Here is a 23,006-nt window from a genome sequence, read left to right on the forward strand (position 1 = left end):
GCTTGAAGCCGTTCAAACGTCCGGCCTCTACGGGTATCCACACGAAGTAGAGGACCGATCAGATCTTTCTTGTCTTCCCGGGGTGCTAGCTCCCTTGCAAAGACTTCTTTTGATGGCTGATCTCCTCTCTTTCAATCAACTCTTGATTGCTCTTGAGAGGAGGAAGAAGAAGGATGAAGAAAAGGAAGAAGATCCAAACCCCTGCAGCCTTCTTTCTATCTCCCTGCGTTGGATGGAGGAAGAGAAGGGAAGGAGGCCGCCACCCTTTCTTTGGCTTCTCTCTTGCTTGCGGCTGAAACAAGGGAGGATGAGGATGCCCACGGCTTGGAGGAGGAAGAGAGAGGTGTGGAGTGATTGATTAAAACCCCATTTGATTTTGATGAGCTCAAAGCATTTGAGTATATCTTGTGATTACTAATGAATTCAATTGAGTGTTTCAGTGAAAATCCTGTCCAAGTGTCTCTAGACTTGGTTCATAGTATTTTGGATAAGTTAAGAAGTCTGCATGAACCAAAGTCTGAGACTCGAGTCGACTCCCGAGTATCACGAGTCGACTCCAAGCGTATCAAGTTCACTGGCACGAGCTCGAGTCGACTCCAGACTAGTACGAGTCGACTCCGACTGAGAACAGAAAGAAAAACAGAAAGCCTCATCTCAGAACCTGTCAACGAGTCGACTCCTGAAGTGCGCGAGTCGACTCCAATGTTCAACGAGTCGACTCCAGGGTAGTAAGAGTCGACTCCAAGAGGTACACAAAGAAAAGTCAGAGAGCAGTTTTTCGGGTCTGAGATTCGAGTCGACTCCAGTGGAACGCGAGTCGACTCCGATGGTTGGCAGGTCGACTCCAAAGAAAGCATGAGTCGACTCTCAGCGGAACACAAGAAAAAGTCAGAGAGCATTTTTGGGACTCTGAGATTCGAGTCGACTCCCGCATTGCACGAGTCGACTCCGAGACTCCGCGACCATCGACAGACAGAAAACCATGTTACTGCCTCTGAGATTCGAGTCGACTCCCAGACAGCTCGAGTCGACTCCAAGACAAGCTTCACGTCAAAAGGCAGAAGACCAACTTTCGGAAACTGAGAGCCGAGTCGACTCCAAGGAAGTTCGAGTCGACTCCAAGACTGGATGAGCCAAAAGACAGAGGCTCGGGAGTTCGAGCTCTGAGATTCGAGTCGACTCCAAGGACAGTCGAGTCGACTCGAGTGGACAAAATTCAAAATTGGATCCACGGACTTCTGTGGATGAGCCGACTCCAAAATTGCCAGGTCAGCTCCAGAAGTTGGCGAGTCGACTCCGGGTCAAGACGAGTCGACTCCCAGTCGTGACGGCAACTTTAATTCAAATTTGGAACAGTTGCCGAGTCGACTCCGGAAAAGCTTGAGTCGACTCCCGCTACAGCCGAGTCGACTCCTGATCGCGCGAGTCGACTCCAACCCACCAACGGTCATATTGTCAGGCTGCGCAGAGTGTGCAGAACGGACAGAAAAAGCAGTGTAACGGCTAGTTTCCGTGGGGGTTGGCTTAAATAGCCACAGAAGACTGTAGCAAGGCAGAGAACAACTATTCCACTCCAAGTATTCAAGCTTTCAAGCTCTGCAACGTGCTCTTCAACGAAAAAGGGGAAGATCAGCATTTACTGCAACCAACTACATCTTCCCAGCAATTAAAGCCTCCTCCTCCTGCATTCAAGTCGACTACTCATTCGAGAGGAGATCGGAGTTCAAGAAGCCATTCCTCTACTTCAGCTTAAAAGCGTTTGAGGGCTTCTAAACTCCTCTTTTGATTATATTGTTTTACATCTGCTTTTGAGAAGCTTATTTTCCTTTCTTTCTATAACTTGTATTTACTTGGTTCAATCGGGGGATTGAATCAAGGGGACTAAGGTTGGTTGGTGAGCCAAGTTAAAAACCAACGTGTGTAAGGGTTTGATTGTGAGCCCGGGAAAACAATCGGGGTTGGTTCTAGTCGGTGAGCCTGGAAAAACCGACCGAGTTCGTTGTGAGCTCGTAAAACAACAAGTTTGGTTGTGAACTTGCAAAACAACCGGCTGTAATCCAAGGGGGTTATAGTGAAATTCCCAAGTGAGACTTGGGGAGTGGACGTAGGAGCAAGGGTTAGCTCCGAACCACTATAAAACCTTGTGTTTGTGATTGATTGGCTCTTTTCTTCTTACTCTCACATCACTCACAGCACTTAGGATTAATTAAATAACTTGCAATAGTTTTTAATTAATCATCCATAACGTTTTAAATATCTAAATTAATTTTAAAACCCAATTCACCCCCCCCCCTCTTGGGTTGTCTATCTGGGCAACAAGTGGTATCAGAGCCAAAAACTCTTCCACTCAAGAGTTAAAAGATCAAAATGACAACCCCATTTGGATCTTCTCACATTGAGGGTCAGTCCACCCAAAGACCCCCTTTCTTCAATGGATCCGACTACTCATACTGGAAGGCTAGGATGAGAATATTCATCCAAGCCCAAGACTATGAGATGTGGACCATTGTAGTGAATGGCCCATACATCCCATCCACATATGTAGAGGGTGTTAAGGTACCCAAATTAGAAAAGGATTGGGATGAACATGACATGAGGAAGGCACAATTAAACTCTAAAGCTATGAATGTGTTTTATTGTGCCTTAGACCGTAATGAATTCAATAGGGTTTCAACTTGTAATTCTGCAAAAGAAATTTGGGACAGACTTGAAGTGACCCATGAGGGCACGAATCAAGTCAAGGAATCCAAAATAAACATCTTGGTTCATAAATATGAACTATTTAAAATGGATTCAAATGAAACAATCACATGCATGTTCACTAGGTTTACTGATATTGTCAATGGCCTAAAAAGCCTTGGCAAGAACTATACTAACAGTGAGCTTGTCAGGAAAATCCTTCGGTGTCTACCAAGGTCGTGGGAAGCTAAAGTGACGGCAATCCAAGAAGCCAAGGACTTGAACAAGCTACCACTTGAGGAGCTTCTTGGATCCCTTATGACGCACGAGCTCACCATGAAACAACACAACGAGGAAGAGTCCTCCCATAAGAAAAAGGTAATAGCTTTAAAATCTACTTCATCTAACAAAGACTTATCTTGCAGTAGCAGTAGTGAAGAAGAAGAAGATGAGGAAGATGGTGGTGAGGCACTTCTTGTGCGCAAGTTCAAGAAATTCATCAACCACAAGAAGTCCTATCATCAAAGGAGAGGCCCCTCAAATTCCTACCGCAAGGACAAAGGTAAGGAAAGAGAAAATGAGGGGATTGGGTGCTATGAGTGCAAAAAGACGGGACACATCAGAGCTGAGTGTCCCTTACTAAAGAAGGGCAGCAAGTACAAGAAGAAGAAGAAAGCCCTTGTCACCACCCTATCGGACTCCGACGCATCATCTTCATCATCGGATGAAGAACAAGAAGAGAAGGCCAATTTCTGCTTCATGGCCAACGAAAACGAGGTAACTTCCGATACGCATTTTGATTTTACATTTGATGAACTTTATGATGCGTTTAATGAATTAATGATTGAATATAAGAATATAAATGTTAAAAACAGAGAACTAAAAGTAACTAACCAAACTTACATTCATAAGCATGATTCATTAATTAAGGATAAAGATAATCTTACCAAAGAAAATCTAGAACTTAAGACAAGCAACCAACTCTTAATTAAGAAGACTAACAACTTAACGAAAGATAATGAAAAACTAACTAAGAAACTTTCAGAACTTAAAAACCATAAACAAATCTTAAACAATGATCTCACAAAAGAACTAAATGATTTAAAAGCAGAAAATCAAACATTAACTAAAGAACTTGGAAGATACAAACCTTTAGTTGAAAGGTTTACATATAGTTCTGAAAAGTAAAATATGATACTTAATAATCAACGAGCCGTATTTAATAAAGCGGGTTTAGGATATAAACCAAGAAATAAACAAAAACTTCTCAGTAACTTCTTTGTTAAAGCTGGAGAAACTAAAATTAAGAAAATAACTTGCTTTTGTTGTGGTACAGTAGGTCATAAAGCAAATGTGTGTAATTTTAGGAAAAGTAAAACTAAAAGAAAAATTAAAAAGGTATGGGTTCCAAAAGGAACCAACTTGACTAACCATGAAGGACCCAAGAAAACTTGGGTACCTAAGATGACATGATTTGCTTGTGTAGGAGTGTCTTGCAGCCAAAGTCAACAAAAACTGCTGGTATTTGGATAGTGGCTGCTCAAGGCACATGACGGGTGATAAAGATCAATTTTTCACCCTTGAAGCTAAGAAGGGAGGTGCTGTGACGTTTGGAGACAACAACCAAGGTCACATCATTGGTATTGGTAAAGTTCAAATCACCCCTTCTACTTTTATAGATAATGTTAGATATATTGATGGTCTTAAGCATAACTTGTTAAGCATTAGTCAATTATGTGATAAAGGATATGATGTTATGTTTAAACCATCACTATGCATTATAACAAATCCTAATGATAATAGTTTAGTTTTTAAAGGAATTAGACGTGGAAATGTATATGTTGTAGACCTAGAAGATCTTGCAAAACATAACCAATGTCTAGTTGTAAATGAAACTAAAGACAATGATGCTAGTTGGTTATGGCACCGTAAGTTAGGTCATGCAAGCATGGACACAATAACTAAACTAGTTAAAAGAGACTCCGTGATAGGTTTGCCAAAATTAAAATTTGAAAAGAACAAAATATGTGAAGCATGTCAATTTGGCAAACAATCTAGGAACTCTTTTAAATCCATAAAATGTGTCTCTACTTCTAGGCCTCTAGAATTACTACACATGGACCTATTTGGTCCAACTAGAACAACAAGCCTAGGTGGAAATAAATATGGTCTAGTTATAGTAGATGATTACTCTAGGTACACATGGGTCATGTTTCTAGCACATAAGGATCAAGCATTTTCTATGTTTAAGAAGTTCCATAAGGAAGTAACAAATGCTAGAGAGTCTTCAGTCATAGCCATTAGAAGTGACCATGGTACCGAATTCGAAAATCAATTATTTGACGAATTTTGTAGTAAAAAGGGGATAACCCATAATTTTTCTGCACCTAGGACACCACAACAAAATGGAGTTGTGGAAAGGAAGAATAGAACACTAGAGAAAATGGCTAGGACTATGTTATGTGAAAGTAACCTCCCTAAGTACTTTTGGGGAGAAGCCATTAATACCTCTTGTCACATATTAAATAGAGTTTTATTAAGACCCATTATAAAGAAAACACCTTATGAACTTTGGAAAAACAGAAAACCAAAAGTTAATTACTTTCATGCCTTTGGATGTAGGTGTTTTGTACATAATAATGGAAAAGATAATCTAGGGAAATTTGATCCTAAATCTGATGAAGGAATATTCTTAGGTTATTCTACAACTAGTAAAGCCTATAGAGTCTTTAATAAAAGAACCCTAGTTATAGAAGAATCTATACATGTTGTTTTTGATGACTCTAGTGACATCTCATCTAGTAAGAAGGTTAATTTTGATGATGATGTTGAAATACTTGAAGAAAAGATAGATGAGATGGGATTACAAGATGATAATCAAAAATTGATTGAAGAAACATCATCAAGCCAAGAGCCTATTGTGGATCATGGGCTAACAAAAGCTTGGAGGTATGCTCACGGGCATCCTAAGGAACTCATTCTAGATGATCCATCTCAACCGGTTAGGACTAGAGCTTCACTTAGAAATTTGAATAACCATCTAGCTTTTGTTTCACACTTTGAGCCCAAACATATAGAAGAAGCCGAAAATGATGTAAATTGGATAAATGCAATGCAAGAAGAACTAAACCAATTTACTAGAAACAAAGTGTGGGATCTAGTAGAGAGGCCTTCTGAATATCCAATTATAGGTACAAAATGGATATATAAAAATAAGCTAGATGAAAATGGAATTGTTATAAGGAATAAGGCTAGACTAGTGGCAAAGGGTTATAATCAAGAAGAAGGCATAGATTTTGATGAAACCTTTGCTCCCGTAGCTAGACTTGAGGCTATTAGACTATTATTAGCATATGCATGCTCTAAGGATTTCAAACTATTTCAAATGGATGTAAAAAGTGCATTTTTAAATGGGTATATTAATGAGGAAGTGTATGTAGAACAACCTCCTGGTTTTGAAAATCATCAATACCCTAATCATGTGTATAAACTGAACAAAGCACTTTATGGATTAAAACAAGCACCTAGAGCATGGTATGAGAGACTTAGTAAATTCCTATTAGAACATGAATTCTCTAGGGAAAATGTAGACACAACATTATTTCTGAAAAAGCAAAACAAAGATATGTTATTAGTACAGATTTATGTTGATGATATCATTTTTGGTGCTACTAACAATCGCCTCTGCGAAGAGTTTGCTGATTTGATGCAGAGTGAGTTTGAGATGAGCATGATGGGAGAGCTGAACTACTTCCTAGGGCTATAAATCAAACAATCTGAAGGAGGAATCTTCATCAATCAAGCAAAATATATCAAGGAGATGCTCAAGAAGTTTGATATGGAGGGAAACAAGTCAATCAGCACCCCCATGAGCTCATCATGCAAATTAGATCAAGATGAATCAGGTAAATCTGTAGATCAAAAACTTTATAGAGGTATGATAGGATCTTTACTGTATCTTACTGCAAGTAGACCTGATATTATGTTTAGTGTGTGCATGTGTGCTAGATATCAGGCTAATCCTAAAGAATCACACCTAGCTGCAGTTAAGAGAATTTTTAAATACTTAATAGGAACTAAGAACATAGGGCTATGGTACTCTAAAGAATCTAGCCTAAACTTAATAGGATACACAGATTCAGACTTCGCTGGATGTAAGCTTGATAGAAAAAGTACCAGCGGGTCTTGTCAATTTCTAGGAGAAAACCTTATCTCATGATTTAGCAAGAAACAAAACTCGGTTGCATTATCCACTGCTGAAGCTGAATATGTGGCAGCCGGGAGTTGTTGTGCTCAAATCTTGTGGATTAAACAACAATTAGAAGATTATGGCATTAAACAAGATAAAATTCCCATTAATTGTGATAATACAAGTGCCATAAATCTAACTAAAAATCCAATTCAACATTCAAGAACTAAACACATTGAGATAAGACATCACTTCATAAGAGATCATGTATTGAATGGTGATGTGACACTCCAATTTGTTTGTACTGATAATCAATTAGCAGATATTTTTACAAAATCCCTAAGTGAAGAGAGGTTTAGTGTGCTTAGGAGGGGATTAGGAGTGATTGATCCATCCTAGTGGTGGTTTTCACTAGAATAATTGATTTTGATGATTACAATGTGGTTAAAATAGAGTTTCTTTTCAATGATCATCAAATCAGATCATAATTAGGTGATTTTCCCTCATTTGGCACGATTATAGCATGAGTTTTAGGTGCGTGCCAAAGTTAGAGACGACTCGAGTAAGTTTCAGAGCCGGCTCCTAAGGGGGAGTCGACTCGCGCATTTGCGGGAGTCGACTCGCAAAGATGGCAGCTGAGGGGGAGTCGACTCGCACATTGTCGGGAGTCGACTCCAAGTCTACAGGCGTATAAGGAGAGTCGACTCGCGCATATTCTGGAGTCGACTCGAGGTCGAGTCGACTCGCGACTCAAGGGAGTCGACTCGCAGTCGGGATCCGACTTTTTAACCCTAGGTTTGTCGTTTCGCAAACACTTTTCTTTCAAGCCGCCACTGTTCAAAAAGCCCGAGAGCTGACTCCTAGGTCGTCCCCGATCGTCTCCAACCTCTGTTCGGTCGATTTTTCACCGGTTCTTAGGGTTTTCGTCCGTTCCTAGGTCGTCTCCTGTCCGTCCCGAGTCTTCTCCGTCGACCTTTCTCCGTCCTTTAGGTGTTTCTTCCCGTTTAGGTCAAGATGCCTCGTAAGACCGTGGTTAGGAAGAGGTCCCGTCCCGAGGCCGGTCCCGAGCGGCGCTCCAAGGCGCGGCACGATCCCGCGAGGGAACCACCTCCGGCTCGTTCCCCGCCTAGGGCGGTTCCCGCAAGACCGTTGGCCGGGAAGGCCGTCACCACCGGGAGGTATGTCGACTTTGACTATCTCTCCCGGGAAGGGTTCACCATAGGTGATAGGCTTAGAGCCCAGGGCCTAGAGTACTTCCTCACTTTGGACCTTCCCACTTACCCTGGCCTTGTTCAAGAGTTTTATAGTACCGTCCATCGGGGAGATGGAGGTATCGAGGGCACAGTAGTAGGTGTCCCTGTGCGTGTCACGGAGGATCTCATTGCCCACATCCTCCACCTTCCATTAGTAGGGGTGGCTCCCGCACACCCTGAGGATAGAGTTGAGGCCCTTACGGTCGTCTTAGGGCATCCACCTCAGTCCCCCCTAAACGAGGTATCTGCTAGCTCACTTCCTATTGAAGTGAGAATCCTTTTGAGTATTCTGTCCAGGTCCATCTTCCCTAAGACAGGAAGATTTGATTTTGTAAATGAGAGGGACCTAGCTATTATGTCTTACATTCTTCAGGACACCCCGGTCAACTTCCCCAAACACATCTATAGGTATATGTGTGAGCCCCTAGATAGACCTAGGCTCAACCTCCCATACGGCATGATTTTTACTCTTCTCTTTAGGGAGTACGAGATTCTCATTCCTGAGAGGGAACCCTCTCGTGCATTGCGATGGACAGATCGCTTGTGTACGGGGACCATGCACAGGATGGGGTTTCGAAAGAGAGAGGGGGTATGGGTTAGGAAGTCTACCCTCACCGCTCAGACCACCAGACCTTCACCCAGTCCTGAGCCCGATTCAGACTACCCAGACCTTCCAGACCATCCAGACCTTCCATCCACTCCTCCTGCTCCTACCACCTCCGCTGGACCTTCCTCCTCGGCACCACCCTCTATGGCGGTCCGGATTGATCCTGAGCAGCTCCGGGAGCTGCGACAGGAGATAGTCAGAGAGGTGAGGGATGAGCTGCTTCGGGAGCTCCGAGGTGCGGTGCCTGCTCCCACTCCTGCACCCGTATCTTCTCAGTTGGTCCCTTCCTTGACAGCCGTGACTGACATGACGGCTCATGTACGGGAAGAGATCTACAATGTCCGGAGTTTGGTCCAGGCCCAGTTCCACAGCATGAGTGAGGTCACGAGCTCCACTCGACAGATGCGAGAGGAGATAGGTCGTGACATGCACACCACCACCGAGGGGGCCGAGCGCTTGTCGAATGTACTCATCGACAAGCTGGACGCACTTCAGACATCGGTGACTGGGCTTCAGGCGTCGGTGACAGAGCTCTCCACTACACATAGCAGAGCCACCACGTCTATCATCACACAGCTTGGCCATGTCACAGATGCAGTCACCCTCCTCATGGAGCAGAGCCGATTGAGAGGAGGAGCCACATCCTCGAGAGGAGGAGCCACATCCTCCAGAGGAGGAGATGCATCCTCGAGAGGGGGAGCTTCATCCTCGAGGAGGACATAGATATGTTTGAGTTTTGTTTTGTATTGTTTTACTTTACTTATTGTATGCTCAAATCTACTTCAATTCATATCAATACAATGAGTAGACATCTTATCTTCAAATATGTGCCAAATGAGTGGTTGTGCCATTGATTGTGGTTGATTTTCTCCTTTTTGGTATGATGACAAAAAGGGGGAGAAATATGTATAAAATGTGTAAAAGGGGAGAAATATGAAAAAATATGTAAAAGAAATCAATGGAAATAAATAAAAAGATAAACTCTTAAAAACACACACAAATTTGTTCTAAGTGGATTCGGTATCTCGAGGCTCATTATCTCTCTTTTGGGGCTTCTAATGGAGTAATCTCCAGAATCTATTCAAGAGATATTCGGAGATTAGCTGAATCCTACTCAAGAACAAATTGACAGATTTTCCCTCTAAAAACAAAAAATTCAGTTCAAAAACTTCAAAGCATTAAAAGGAAATTCAGAGAATCAAAACATAGTTGAATGCATATGTTGAGGGGGAGAATCTAAATTTTAATCAAACTAAATCATTAATGACATATAAGCCACACAATTGATTGCATAATATGAAGGCTTATATAATTCCAAATGAAAGGGGGAGCTTTAACTCCGAAATTTAATGTTTCACTCCTTTCAAACTTGGATAAATTAAATTATCAGACATTTGAATTCATTTATGGATTTTATTTCATTATTTATTGAGCAAGTCATTTTACATATACTCAAAGTTTTGTCATCATCAAAAAGGAGGAGATTGTGGAGTGATTGATTAAAACCCCATTTGATTTTGATGAGCTCAAAGCATTTGAGTATATCTTGTGATTACTAATGAATTCAATTGAGTGTTTCAGTGAAAATCCTGTCCAAGTGTCTCTAGACTTGGTTCATAGTATTTTGGATAAGTTAAGAAGTCTGCATGAACCAAAGTCTGAGACTCGAGTCGACTCCCGAGTATCACGAGTCGACTCCAAGCGTATCAAGTTCACTGGCACGAGCTCGAGTCGACTCCAGACTAGTACGAGTCGACTCCGACTGAGAACAGAAAGAAAAACAGAAAGCCTCATCTCAGAACCTGTCAACGAGTCGACTCCTGAAGTGCGCGAGTCGACTCCAATGTTCAACGAGTCGACTCCAGGGTAGTAAGAGTCGACTCCAAGAGGTACACAAAGAAAAGTCAGAGAGCAGTTTTTCGGGTCTGAGATTCGAGTCGACTCCAGTGGAACGCGAGTCGACTCCGATGGTTGGCAGGTCGACTCCAAAGAAAGCATGAGTCGACTCTCAGCGGAACACAAGGAAAAAGTCAGAGAGCATTTTTGGGACTCTGAGATTCGAGTCGACTCCCGCATTGCACGAGTCGACTCCGAGACTCCGCGACCATCGACAGACAGAAAACCATGTTACTGCCTCTGAGATTCGAGTCGACTCCCAGACAGCTCGAGTCGACTCCAAGACAAGCTTCACGTCAAAAGGCAGAAGACCAACTTTCGGAAACTGAGAGCCGAGTCGACTCCAAGGAAGTTCGAGTCGACTCCAAGACTGGATGAGCCAAAAGACAGAGGATCGGGAGTTCGAGCTCTGAGATTCGAGTCGACTCCAAGGACAGTCGAGTCGACTCGAGTGGACAAAATTCAAAATTGGATCCACGGACTTCTGTGGATGAGCCGACTCCAAAATTGCCAGGTCAGCTCCAGAAGTTGGCGAGTCGACTCCGGGCCAAGACGAGTCGACTCCCAGTCGTGACGGCAACTTTAATTCAAATTTGGAACAGTTGCCGAGTCGACTCCGGAAAAGCTTGAGTCGACTCCCGCTACAGCCGAGTCGACTCCTGATCGCGCGAGTCGACTCCAACCCACCAACGGTCATATTGTCAGGCTGCGCAGAGTGTGCAGAACGGACAGAAAAAGCAGTGTAACGGCTAGTTTCCGTGGGGGTTGGCTTAAATAGCCACAGAAGACTGTAGCAAGGCAGAGAACAACTATTCCACTCCAAGTATTCAAGCTTTCAAGCTCTGCAACGTGCTCTTCAACGAAAAAGGGGAAGATCAGCATTTACTGCAACCAACTACATCTTCCCAGCAATTAAAGCCTCCTCCTCCTGCATTCAAGTCGACTACTCATTCGAGAGGAGATCGGAGTTCAAGAAGCCATTCCTCTACTTCAGCTTAAAAGCGTTTGAGGGCTTCTAAACTCCTCTTTTGATTATATTGTTTTACATCTGCTTTTGAGAAGCTTATTTTCCTTTCTTTCTATAACTTGTATTTACTTGGTTCAATCGGGGGATTGAATCAAGGGGACTAAGGTTGGTTGGTGAGCCAAGTTAAAAACCAACGTGTGTAAGGGTTTGATTGTGAGCCCGGAAAAAACAATCGGGGTTGGTTCTAGTCGGTGAGCCTGGGAAAACCGACCGAGTTCGTTGTGAGCTCGTAAAACAACAAGTTTGGTTGTGAACTTGCAAAACAACCGGCTGTAATCCAAGGGGGTTATAGTGAAATTCCCAAGTGAGACTTGGGGAGTGGATGTAGGAGCAAGGGTTAGCTCCGAACCACTATAAAACCTTGTGTTTGTGATTGATTGGCTCTTTTCTTCTTACTCTCACATCACTCACAGCACTTAGGATTAATTAAATAACTTGCAATAGTTTTTAATTAATCATCCATAACGTTTTAAATATCTAAATTAATTTTAAAACCCAATTCATCCCCCCCCCCCTCTTGGGTTGTCTATCTGGGCAACAAGAGGTTTTCTCTTGGGGCCGGCCCTAGTCCTCCTTTTAAAGGGAGTGGAGCTCCTAACATTTAGGAGCTCCATGACAACTTACCTAAGAGGGGGCGCCGGCCCCCTCTCTTCAAGTCGCCCTAGCCAAGTGGAGAGGGGCTGATGCCCCTCTTACTTGGTTAACCTAATCCTCTTCCAAAGAGGATTAGGTGCCTCTCTCATGGTTTAATCCTAATCTAATTAAGATTAGCCAATTTGGGTTCAATCTATGCTAGTCCTAATCCAATTAGGACTTGAATGAACCATGACTCAATTGAACTCTTCAATCCTAATCCAATTAGGAGTCATGTTGATTCATTAGATTGATAATTAATTTGGACTTAAGGAATCCTAATCCGATTAGGATGTATTTTAATTTTAGTCCTAATCCAATTAGGACTCTATTTGAATCCGAAGTCCTAATCCAATTAGGATTTTTAGGAATCCTACTCCAAGTAGGAATCCAATTTTAATTCAAAATTCCTAATCTCATTAGGATTATAGAAATCCTATTCCAAGTAGGAATCCCAGTCCTACTCCAACTAGGATTCCCAGTCCTAATCCAATTAGGACTCTAGGTATCCTACCTGAAGTAGGATTCTTGTTTCAAGTCCAATTAATTAATTTCCTTTCCTTCTTCAACTTCTTATCAATCGAATTGATTACTCGTGATTCATAATCACTTTTCAACCATCGGATCGGTCAATACTTCTAGTGTGTGTGACCCCATAGGTTCTATTCTGACTGGTAGTGAGATATATTGTGATCTCTATCACTATATCATTGAAAACTCCTTTCAATGGGTTGGAACGATTCCAACTCAACTCATTAGGGTTTATCGATCATCGAGATAATCCCTGTGAGTCCCACCATCCACCAGTGACACCTAGCAGCATGTAGTGGCTACCCAGCAGAATGGAATGATGAACCTCTAGGTGCAGTTAACGTGTGATACAGTCCTACTATCGTGGATCCCTACAGGACGGAGGTCATGGACAACTCGTCAAACCCCATCGTCTGTCATATGTCAAGATTTATTCGACTCGAGTTCGATAGTGGAAAACTCTTTTTCCACTTTATATTACTGCCCTGGCCAAGGTCTTAGAACTCAGTCTAACAAATCACATAGGATCACTCCTCTTCTATCAAGGTCGATAGATTCCTTATAGGTGCATACCCTACTCCTACAGTGAACTTACTGCAGCCAATCTACACTGCATGGACCCATATGGCTAGAGACCATGTATGTGTGCAGTCAAACTACAATAACCTCACTGTGAGTAGCCGAAGCACCGCAGGTCAAAGGACCAGTCACACTACTGCAACATCAAGCAAGTCACTGACGAGTGGATAGACATCCAAGTGACTTCTTGTCTTGGTCACGCTCAGTACCCTTGTTCTCTAACAAGCACCTGCACTATCACTTCAGTGTCCCTACACTGTGGACTCAAGTCTCGTCCATCCAGAAGGAAAGTGATCTGTGCACTGATCGGATCGATCACCGTCCTCGTGATGATCCATTGATCAGGAGCATTTAGAAATTAATCACCAATGATACATGGCTCAAATTCTCAACTCTTGAGAATATGTATCATCATCTTATTAATTTCTTGGACGATTCATAGACACATAAATAATATGAATGAAAAGATGCCTTTTTATTTATTCAATAATAAACAGTCAAGTACAAAATTATGTCCCTAGAATCAACAATGTGTCAGCCAAATTGGCTTCTAGGGCATACATCTAACAATCTCCCACTTGCACTAAAGCCAATTGGTCATATATCTTAGGCCCATCTTCTCAAGGTGGGCTTCAGTCTTTTGCTGACTCAGCTGCTTAGTGAACGGGTCTGCCACGTTATCCGCGGAGTCTACTCTCTGCACCTCTACATATTTCTTCTCCACAAAGTCGCGTATGAGGTGAAAGCGCCGCTCTATATGCTTAGACTTCTGATGAGACCTTGGCTCCTTAGCTAGGGCTATGGCGCCATTATTATCGCAGTAGAGTGTTATGGCATCTGATGTCATCACGTCCAACTCTGCAATAAATTTCTTGAACCAGAAGCCTTCCTTAGCAGCTTCAGAGGCGGCGATGTATTCGGCTTCCATAGTAGAATCAGCAATGATCGGTTGTTTAGAACTCTTCCAATTTACCGCACCACCATTGCACAAGAACACATATCCAGATGTTGACTTCCTGTCATCGACATCAGTCATAAAGTCTGAATCTGTGTACCCTTCTACCTTTAACTCTGATGATCCTCCAAAAACCAAGAATAAATCTTTAGTTCTTCTTAAGTACTTAAGAATATTCTTCACAGCTGTCCAGTGTTCTTCACCTAGATTCGACTGATATCTGCTTGTGACACTCACAGCAAGAGCTATATCAGGTCGTGTACATAGCATGGCATACATGAGGCTTCCTATTGCCGATGCATAGGGAACTTGCTCATGCGTTGAATCTCTTCAGATGTGTTGGGGCACATCTTCTTGGAGAGATGAATTCCATGCCTTAGGGGTAAGAGACCCCTCTTGGAGTTTTCCATGCTGAACCTCTTCAGCACCTCCTCTATGTACATTTTCTGTGACAGGCCAAGCATCCTTTTAGATCTATCTCTATAGACCTTTATTCCCAAAATATAGGATGCTTCCCCAAGGTCTTTCATGGAGAATTCTTTTGACAACCAGACTTTGACCGAGGTTAGCATGGGAATATCATTCCCAATCAGGAGAATGTCATCTACGTACAGTACGAGAAAAACGACAGCACTCCCACTAACCTTTTTGTAAACACATGGTTCCTCTTCGTTTTTGATGAAATCAAACGTTTTGATTGCGTCATCGAAACGAGTGTTCCAACTCCGAGATGCTTGCTTTAGTCCATAGATGGACCTTTGCAGCTTGCAGACCTTGTGATCTCCATCACTGGAAGTGAAACCCAAAGGCTGTTCCATATAGATATCTTCATCAAGATATCCATTCAGGAAAGCAGTTTTCACATCCATCTGCCAGATTTCATAATCATGAAATGCTGCAATGGCAAGCAATGTTCGGATGGATTTTAGCATGGCAACAGGTGAAAAGGTCTCCTGATAGTCAATGCCTTCGCGCTGACTATACCCTTTCGCCACAAGCCTTGCCTTATAGGTCTCTACCTCTCCATCCGAACCTATCTTCCTTTTGTAGATCCATTTGCATCCAATAGGTACAATACCTTCTGGTGGGTCTACTAAGGTCCAGACTTGGTTGGAATGCATGGAGTCTAATTCTGACTTCATAGCTTCCAGCCATTTCTCGGAATCGATATCAGATATCGCCTCGTTGTAGGTTTTGGGATCCTGTATGTGATCCCTATCTCCCACTAGGAACATTTCCTCGGTATCCTCTTCTAGTATACCTAAGTATCTATCGGGAGGATGGGAGACCCTACTAGATCTACGAGGTGGTCGAGGGACATCGTGTACTGGCTCTGTATGAATGGGTTCAATAGGATCCATGACTCGTTGCTTTTCAGAGACTTTCTCTTCAAGCTCAATTTTCCTCCCATTGCCTCTATCAAGGATAAACTGATTTTCCAAGAAGATGGCATGACGGCTCACAAACACATTGTGATCCTCTGAGACGTAAAAATTGTATCCTAATGACTCTTTAGGATATCCTATAAAACGAGCACTTATGGTCCTAGCCTCTAACTTGTACGCCTGTAGTCTCTTGACGTGGGCCGGACATCCCCAAATCTTGAGATGACCCAGACTTAGTTTCTTACCATGCCATATCTCATACGGTGTGGTAGGAACGGATTTAGAGGGAACTCTATTCAATAAATAAATCGCTGTGAGTAAGGCATCTCCCCAAAGGAACATAGGTAGATCAGTGAAGCTCATCATGGACCTGACCATATCCAATAGGGTCCGATTCCTCCTCTCTGACACCCCGTTGAGTTGAGGTGTACCCGGAGGTGTCCATTGTGAGACTATGCCGTTTTCTTTGAGATAGTCCCGGAATTCCCCACTAAGGTATTCTCCTCCTCGATCTGATCGAAGAGCCTTAAGAGGTTTTCCAGTTTGTTTTTCTACTTCATTCTTGAACTCTTTGAACTTTTCAAAAGACTCAGACTTGTGTCTCATAAGATACACATACCCATACCGCGAATAATCATCGGTAAAGGTAATGAAGTAAGAATAACGTCCCCTGGCTAGCACATCGAATGGGCCACATACATCTGTATGTACTAGGGTAAGTATTTCAGTGGTCCTCTCTCCATGTCCTACAAAGGGCAGTCTAGCCATTTTTTCTTGAAGACAGGACTCGCAAACTGGATATGACTCGGAAGTCAATGAGCCTAAAAGCCCATCTTTATCCATTTTGTTCATTCTGTCCTCTCCAATATGGCCAAGCCTGAGGTGCCACAAATATCTTTGGTTTATCTCATCTCTGGATCTTTTGGATCCTTTGGCACTCACATCTTGCTCGGTAACATTCACAGATACATCCATATGTAAATGATAGAGACTGTCAATCCTGAAACCGCGTGCGACTATTTTATTTCTTAAATAAATAGAACAGCAGTCTTTGTCAAATGTAAAAACATGACCTTCCTGTGCTAGACATGAAACAGAAATCAAATTTCTGCTAGCAGCAGGTACATAATAGCAGTCTCTAAGTATTAAACTAAATCCAGACGGTAGTCGCAGATGGTAGGTGCCCACAGCCACAGCAGCAACTTTTGCCCCGTTGCCAACCCGAAGGGTTACCGCACCTTCCGCCAGCCTTCTACTTTTCTTTAGACCCTGCATGGTAGTGCACAAATGAGCACTAGAACCAGAATCTATAACCCAACTAGAAGTAGAAGAAATCGTTAGATTAGTTTCAATTATGAACAAGTCTATACTTTTCGAAGGTGTGTCACCTTTCTTGTTCTTCAGGCTCTCGAGGTATGAAGGACAGTTTCTCTTCCAGTGGCCTTCGACATTGCAGTGGAAACATTTTCCTTTGTCGTTAGCCTTTTTCTTTTGAACTTCCTTCTTTGGCTTCTTGTCTTTCTTCTGCTTCTTAGCAGGCTTCTTTTTCTTCCAAGTAGACTTTCTCTTGGAACCAGAAGTCAACTCAGCAGCAAGGACATTGCCCCTTGAACCTTTCAAGGCTCCCTCAGCAATTACCAACATGTTGATTAGTTCAGTCTTAGTGCATTCAATCTTATTCATGTGGTAGTTTACTATAAACTGTCCAAATGAATCAGGAAGTGACTGTAGGATCAAATCCACTTGTAATTCCTTGTGCATGTCCATACCGAGCTTCTCAAGCTCCTCTAGGTCCTTGATCATGGTCAGACCGTGATCATGGACAGACTGCCCTTCGCGCATCTTCGTTTTGAAAAGCCTCTTGGACACTTCAAAACGAGCTGTGCGACTCTGCTCACCATACAACTCTTGCAGGTGTGCCAGTATGTCCCTAGCAGTCTTTATATTTTCATGCTGGCATTGGAGTTCATTAGACATGGATGCCATCATATAGCATTTTACTCTAATGTCATCATCCAACCACTTTTTATGCAATTCACGCTGAACATCAGTAGGACGTGCTGGTAGTGTGGGGATATCTGAATCGAGTATGTAGCCTATCTTCTCACAGTCCAAAACTATTTTGAGATTTCTAAGCCAGTCTTTGTAATTGGTTCCGGTCAGTCGGTTGGTCTCAAGAATACGGGTCAAAGGGTTTGAAGCTGACATTGTATCTGCAGAGAGTAAAGATTCTAGTTAGACTTTTGTACTTGATCCTAATCTGTTCTAAGGTCTTTTAGAACAAATGTAACTCCCACTATTTTCTCGAATCCCTCACACTCCCCTGGTAGGAAAACGGAAATCCCACACGACTAGGGTTTCTAGTGGGTACTGCGGTCCCACTGATTTACATTCCACCTCACCTAACAGTTATTGGTGACACATAGATGGATGAGTGTACAACTCTTGTACAATACTTCTCAAGCATGTTGCAGTGTAACTTGGTCTCTAAGCCATGAAGACCTCACCTAACAGTTATTGGTCCCATTTCTTAGTTAAGTCAGACCCACCGTATAACCGTAGGAATAAAGTCGTCATTGGGTCCTCACCTAACAGTTATTGGTGCCCAACCCCACCTGTACCCTACAACATCTCATGTCTATAGAGAGGTCCAGCCCCCCGATGCAACTTGACCACTGTGTCCAGCCGAGACAAATCAACATCAGAAAGGCCTTAGCAGCTCTACTACAGTGGAAGACCTATTGACTTAATATTGGTTAATCAGGTCTTAGTGTTTGCAACTTGAGCCCTTCATAAGAGGTAATCGAACAATTGGCCAGGTAAGCAGGTGGGAGGCTCCCCTTACTCAGAGAGTAAGGTCCTAATTAAGTAACCACCTTTCATGCTTTCCTAGACACCAATTAGATCAATTAATCTAATATGACTTGCTCATGTCGGTTCACTCTCGACTTGATTGAGGAGGTTTTGATTTAGGTCTCAATTGGGTTTGCTACATCACATGTAAACCTATCTACCCGACTCGCATTCACATCTCATGCAAACGGTACATCACAGGCAGTTATAATCGCAGCATCAAATAAAGTTAAACTTTAAATAGGTGATGATCATGGATTCTAATTAGGTCGTATTACAAGCACATGCACATCAATCGATCAAGTGGTCTTCAACTCTTGAATTGGTTCTAAGCCTCCTTGATTCGATCCTTGATCAACTCTTGATCCCATCGCCATCAACCGCTTAGATCACCTTTCATCTCATGCCTTTGCTTCAACTTGACCGTTGATGTACATCACATCACAGAAATACAACCAGATGTAAAATAAAAATAAAAATAAATTACATCTCCTTTTAGGAGGCACGCAGGCCTCTCAAAACATCAAATAAGATGCATGCAAGCATCTGAAAAATTACATGACATCGCAGATCACATCGCAGGTCATTACATTTGATACCAAAAGGGGTTGAATCCTATGATCATCACCGTATGCAACAATTATAATTTTCAGATCTGAAAACTAACTGATTGTATCATGACATAGGTCGCTGATCATGCTAATCATGATTCTAAACTTTGTAATCCCATTAACAATGCATTTAGAATCATCTTTTTATCACATAAAAATCAGCATGCAAAAAATCAGCACCCCTGAAAAATCTGCATGCAGAATTTTTCAGCATGCATGATCATTCAATTTTCAGATCTAATAAGCCTTTAGATAATTAATTCTTACCTTAATCTACGAAGCCTAGGCTCTGATACCACTGTTGGGAACCCGCCCATGCCGCTGATATTTCAAAACAAAAATCAGATGGCAGCGGAAGAGGCATGTGCGGGATCGACGTTCATCGCATGAACGTTGTTTCGAGATCTTTCGTAATTAGGTAAGAATTAAAACTTTTAAAACCATTAGGAAGATCAAATCTTCACCTTGCGCGGGTAGATGATCACCGCAAATCTGAATTCGTGGTTTTGGAAGAGGGTTCGCTTGAAGCCGTTCAAACGTCCGGCCTCTACGGGTATCCACACGAAGTAGAGGATCGATCAAATCTTTCTTGTCTTCCCGGGGTGCTAGCTCCCTTGCAAAGACTTCTTTTGATGGCTGATCTCCTCTCTTTCAATCAACTCTTGATTGCTCTTGAGAGGAGGAAGAAGAAGGATGAAGAAAAGGAAGAAGATCCAAATCCCTGCAGCCTTCTTTCTATCTCCCTGCGTTGGATGGAGGAAGAGAAGGGAAGGAGGCCGCCACCCTTTCTTTGGCTTCTCTCTTGCTTGCGGCTGAAACAAGGGAGGATGAGGATGCCCACGGCTTGGAGGAGGAAGAGAGAGGTTTTCTCTTGGGGCCGGCCCTAGTCCTCCTTTTAAAGGGAGTGGAGCTCCTAACATTTAGGAGCTCCATGACAACTTACCTAAGAGGGGGCGCCGGCCCCCTCTCTTCATGTCGCCCTAGCCAAGTGGAGAGGGGCTGATGCCCCTCTTACTTGGTTAACCTAATCCTCTTCCAAAGAGGATTAGGTGCCTCTCTCATGGTTTAATCCTAATCTAATTAGGATTAGCCAATTTGGGTTCAATCTATGCTAGTCCTAATCCAATTAGGACTTGAATGAACCATGACTCAATTGAACTCTTCAATCCTAATCCAATTAGGAGTCATGTTGATTCATTAGATTGATAATTAATTTGGACTTAAGGAATCCTAATCCGATTAGGATGTATTTTAATTTTAGTCCTAATCCAATTAGGACTCTATTTGAATCCGAAGTCCTAATCCAATTAGGATTTTTAGGAATCCTACTCCAAGTAGGAATCCAATTTTAATTCAAAATTCCTAATCTCATTAGGATTATAGGAATCCTATTCCAAGTAGGAATCCCAGTCCTACTCCAACTAGGATTCCCAGTCCTAATCCAATTAGGACTCTAGGTATCCTACCTGAAGTAGGATTCTTGTTTCAAGTCCAATTAATTAATTCCCTTTCCTTCTTCAACTTCTTATCAATCGAATTGATTACTCGTGATTCATAATCACTTTTCAACCATCGGATCGGTCAATACTTCTAGTGTGTGTGACCCCATAGGTTCTATTCTGACTGGTAGTGAGATATATTATGATCTCTATCACTATATCATTGAAAACTCCTTTCAATGGGTTGGAACGATTCCAACTCAACTCATTAGGGTTTATCGATCATCGAGATAATCCCTGTAAGTCCCACCATCCACCAGTGACACCTAGCAGCATGTAGTGGCTACCCAGCAGAATGGAATGATGAACCTCTAGGTGCAGTTAACGTGTGATACAGTCCTACTATCGTGGATCCCTACAGGACGGAGGTCATGGACAACTCGTCAAACCCCATCGTCTGTCATATGTCAAAATTTATTCGACTCGAGTTCGATAGTGGAAAACTCTTTTTCCACTTTATATTACTGCCCTGGCCAAGGTCTTAGAACTCAGTCTAACAAATCACATAGGATCACTCCTCTTCTATCAAGGTCGATAGATTCCTTATAGGTGCATACCCTACTCCTACAGTGAACTTACTGCAGCCAATCTACACTGCATGGACCCATATGGCTAGAGACCATGTATGTGTGCAGTCAAACTACAATAACCTCACTGTGAGTAGCCGAAGCACCGCAGGTCAAAGGACCAGTCACACTACTGCAACATCAAGCAAGTCACTGACGAGTGGATAGACATCCAAGTGACTTCTTGTCTTGGTCACGCTCAGTACCCTTGTTCTCTAACAAGCACCTGCACTATCACTTCAGTATCCCTACACTGTGGACTCAAGTCTCGTCCATCCAGAAGGAAAGTGATCTGTGCACTGATCGGATCGATCACCGTCCTCGTGATGATCCATTGATCAGGAGCATTTAGAAATTAATCACCAATGATACATGGCTCAAATTCTCAACTCTTGAGAATATGTATCATCATCTTATTAATTTCTTGGACGATTCATAGACACATAAATAATATGAATGAAAAGATGCCTTTTTATTTATTCAATAATAAACAGTCAAGTACAAAATTATGTCCCTAGAATCAACAATGTGTCAGCCAAATTGGCTTCTAGGGCATACATCTAACAACGGGGACGTCTCGGGATGTTTGCGCTTTTTGCATGGGGACGACTCCGCGACGTCGGGGACGACTCCGCAGTTTTATCACCGAAAAACAAGTCCTCTGGAATCTCCTGAGAGAGTCGACTCCGCGCTTTTTGGAGACGTCTCGGAAACTTTGCTTTTTATGCGTGGGGACGACTCCGCGTCCTTCGGAGACGACTCGCGCGCATCTCTTGAAGTCAGCCTTTCTGCCGCCACTGAGAGAGTCGACTCCGCTACTGAGAGAGTCGACTCCGACCCTGCGAGACGCCTCGCCAGGTGCCGGGGACGTCTCCAAACGTGCCAATTCTTCCTATTCGTGCCGGAGACGTCTCTGGGATAAACCGAAGACGTCTCGGCTGTCCCTGATCTGTTTTCTTCATCTCAAAAATTCTTCAATAAATCCTTGAAAAATAAGGGAACTTGCCTAGACATTTCTTAACAATATTTTTAGATAAACACCTGAAATCCTCAAATAAATTGTTAATACATAGGGAATTATACTCTAGTGTTTTGTGTTCATCAAAATCCATTAGGGGGTCAACAATGTCGCATGAATTAATGCACGATCGTGTGAATTAATGCATTGTCGTAGGAGATCAGGCCGGAGCAAATGAGTCGTCGTGGCTGATCGGACGTAGCCGAGCGGGTCAGCTATTTGCCGTGGAGAGCTTGAGATCCGTAGACAGCATGCGTATTGATTGTTGAGTGAGCCAGAGATCGGTGGAGGCCATGCGCATTAATTGTTAAGTGAGCCGAAGATCAACAGAGGCCATACACATTAATTGTTGACAGCAGTAGCAGGGCGTGGTCCTTGATCGAGCTGCAGGAGGATGTGACGGCTGCAGGTTGATAGCGAGGTCGGACTTCCGAGGTCGAGGATGCTGAGGTCGGGTGCCTAAGTCGGGCATTTCGAAGTCGAGCGCCTGGCCGAGGGCCAGGTCGAGAGCCCTGAGGTCGGGCTTTCAGTTGGGCATCTTGAAGTCGGACGCCTCCAGGTCGGGCGCTAGATCGGGCGCCAGGTCTGGCGCGCTCAGGTCGGGCGCCAGATCGGGCGCCAGGTCTGGCGCGTTCAGGTCGGGCGCCTCCAGGTCGGACGCCTTCAGGTTGGGCGCCTTCAATCACGTGCTGGCGATGTGCTCACATGCTTCAAGACGATTTATT

Source organism: Phoenix dactylifera, unplaced genomic scaffold (assembly GCF_009389715.1).
Source record: "Phoenix dactylifera cultivar Barhee BC4 unplaced genomic scaffold, palm_55x_up_171113_PBpolish2nd_filt_p 000941F, whole genome shotgun sequence".
Classification (NCBI taxonomy): Eukaryota; Viridiplantae; Streptophyta; class Magnoliopsida; order Arecales; family Arecaceae; genus Phoenix; species Phoenix dactylifera.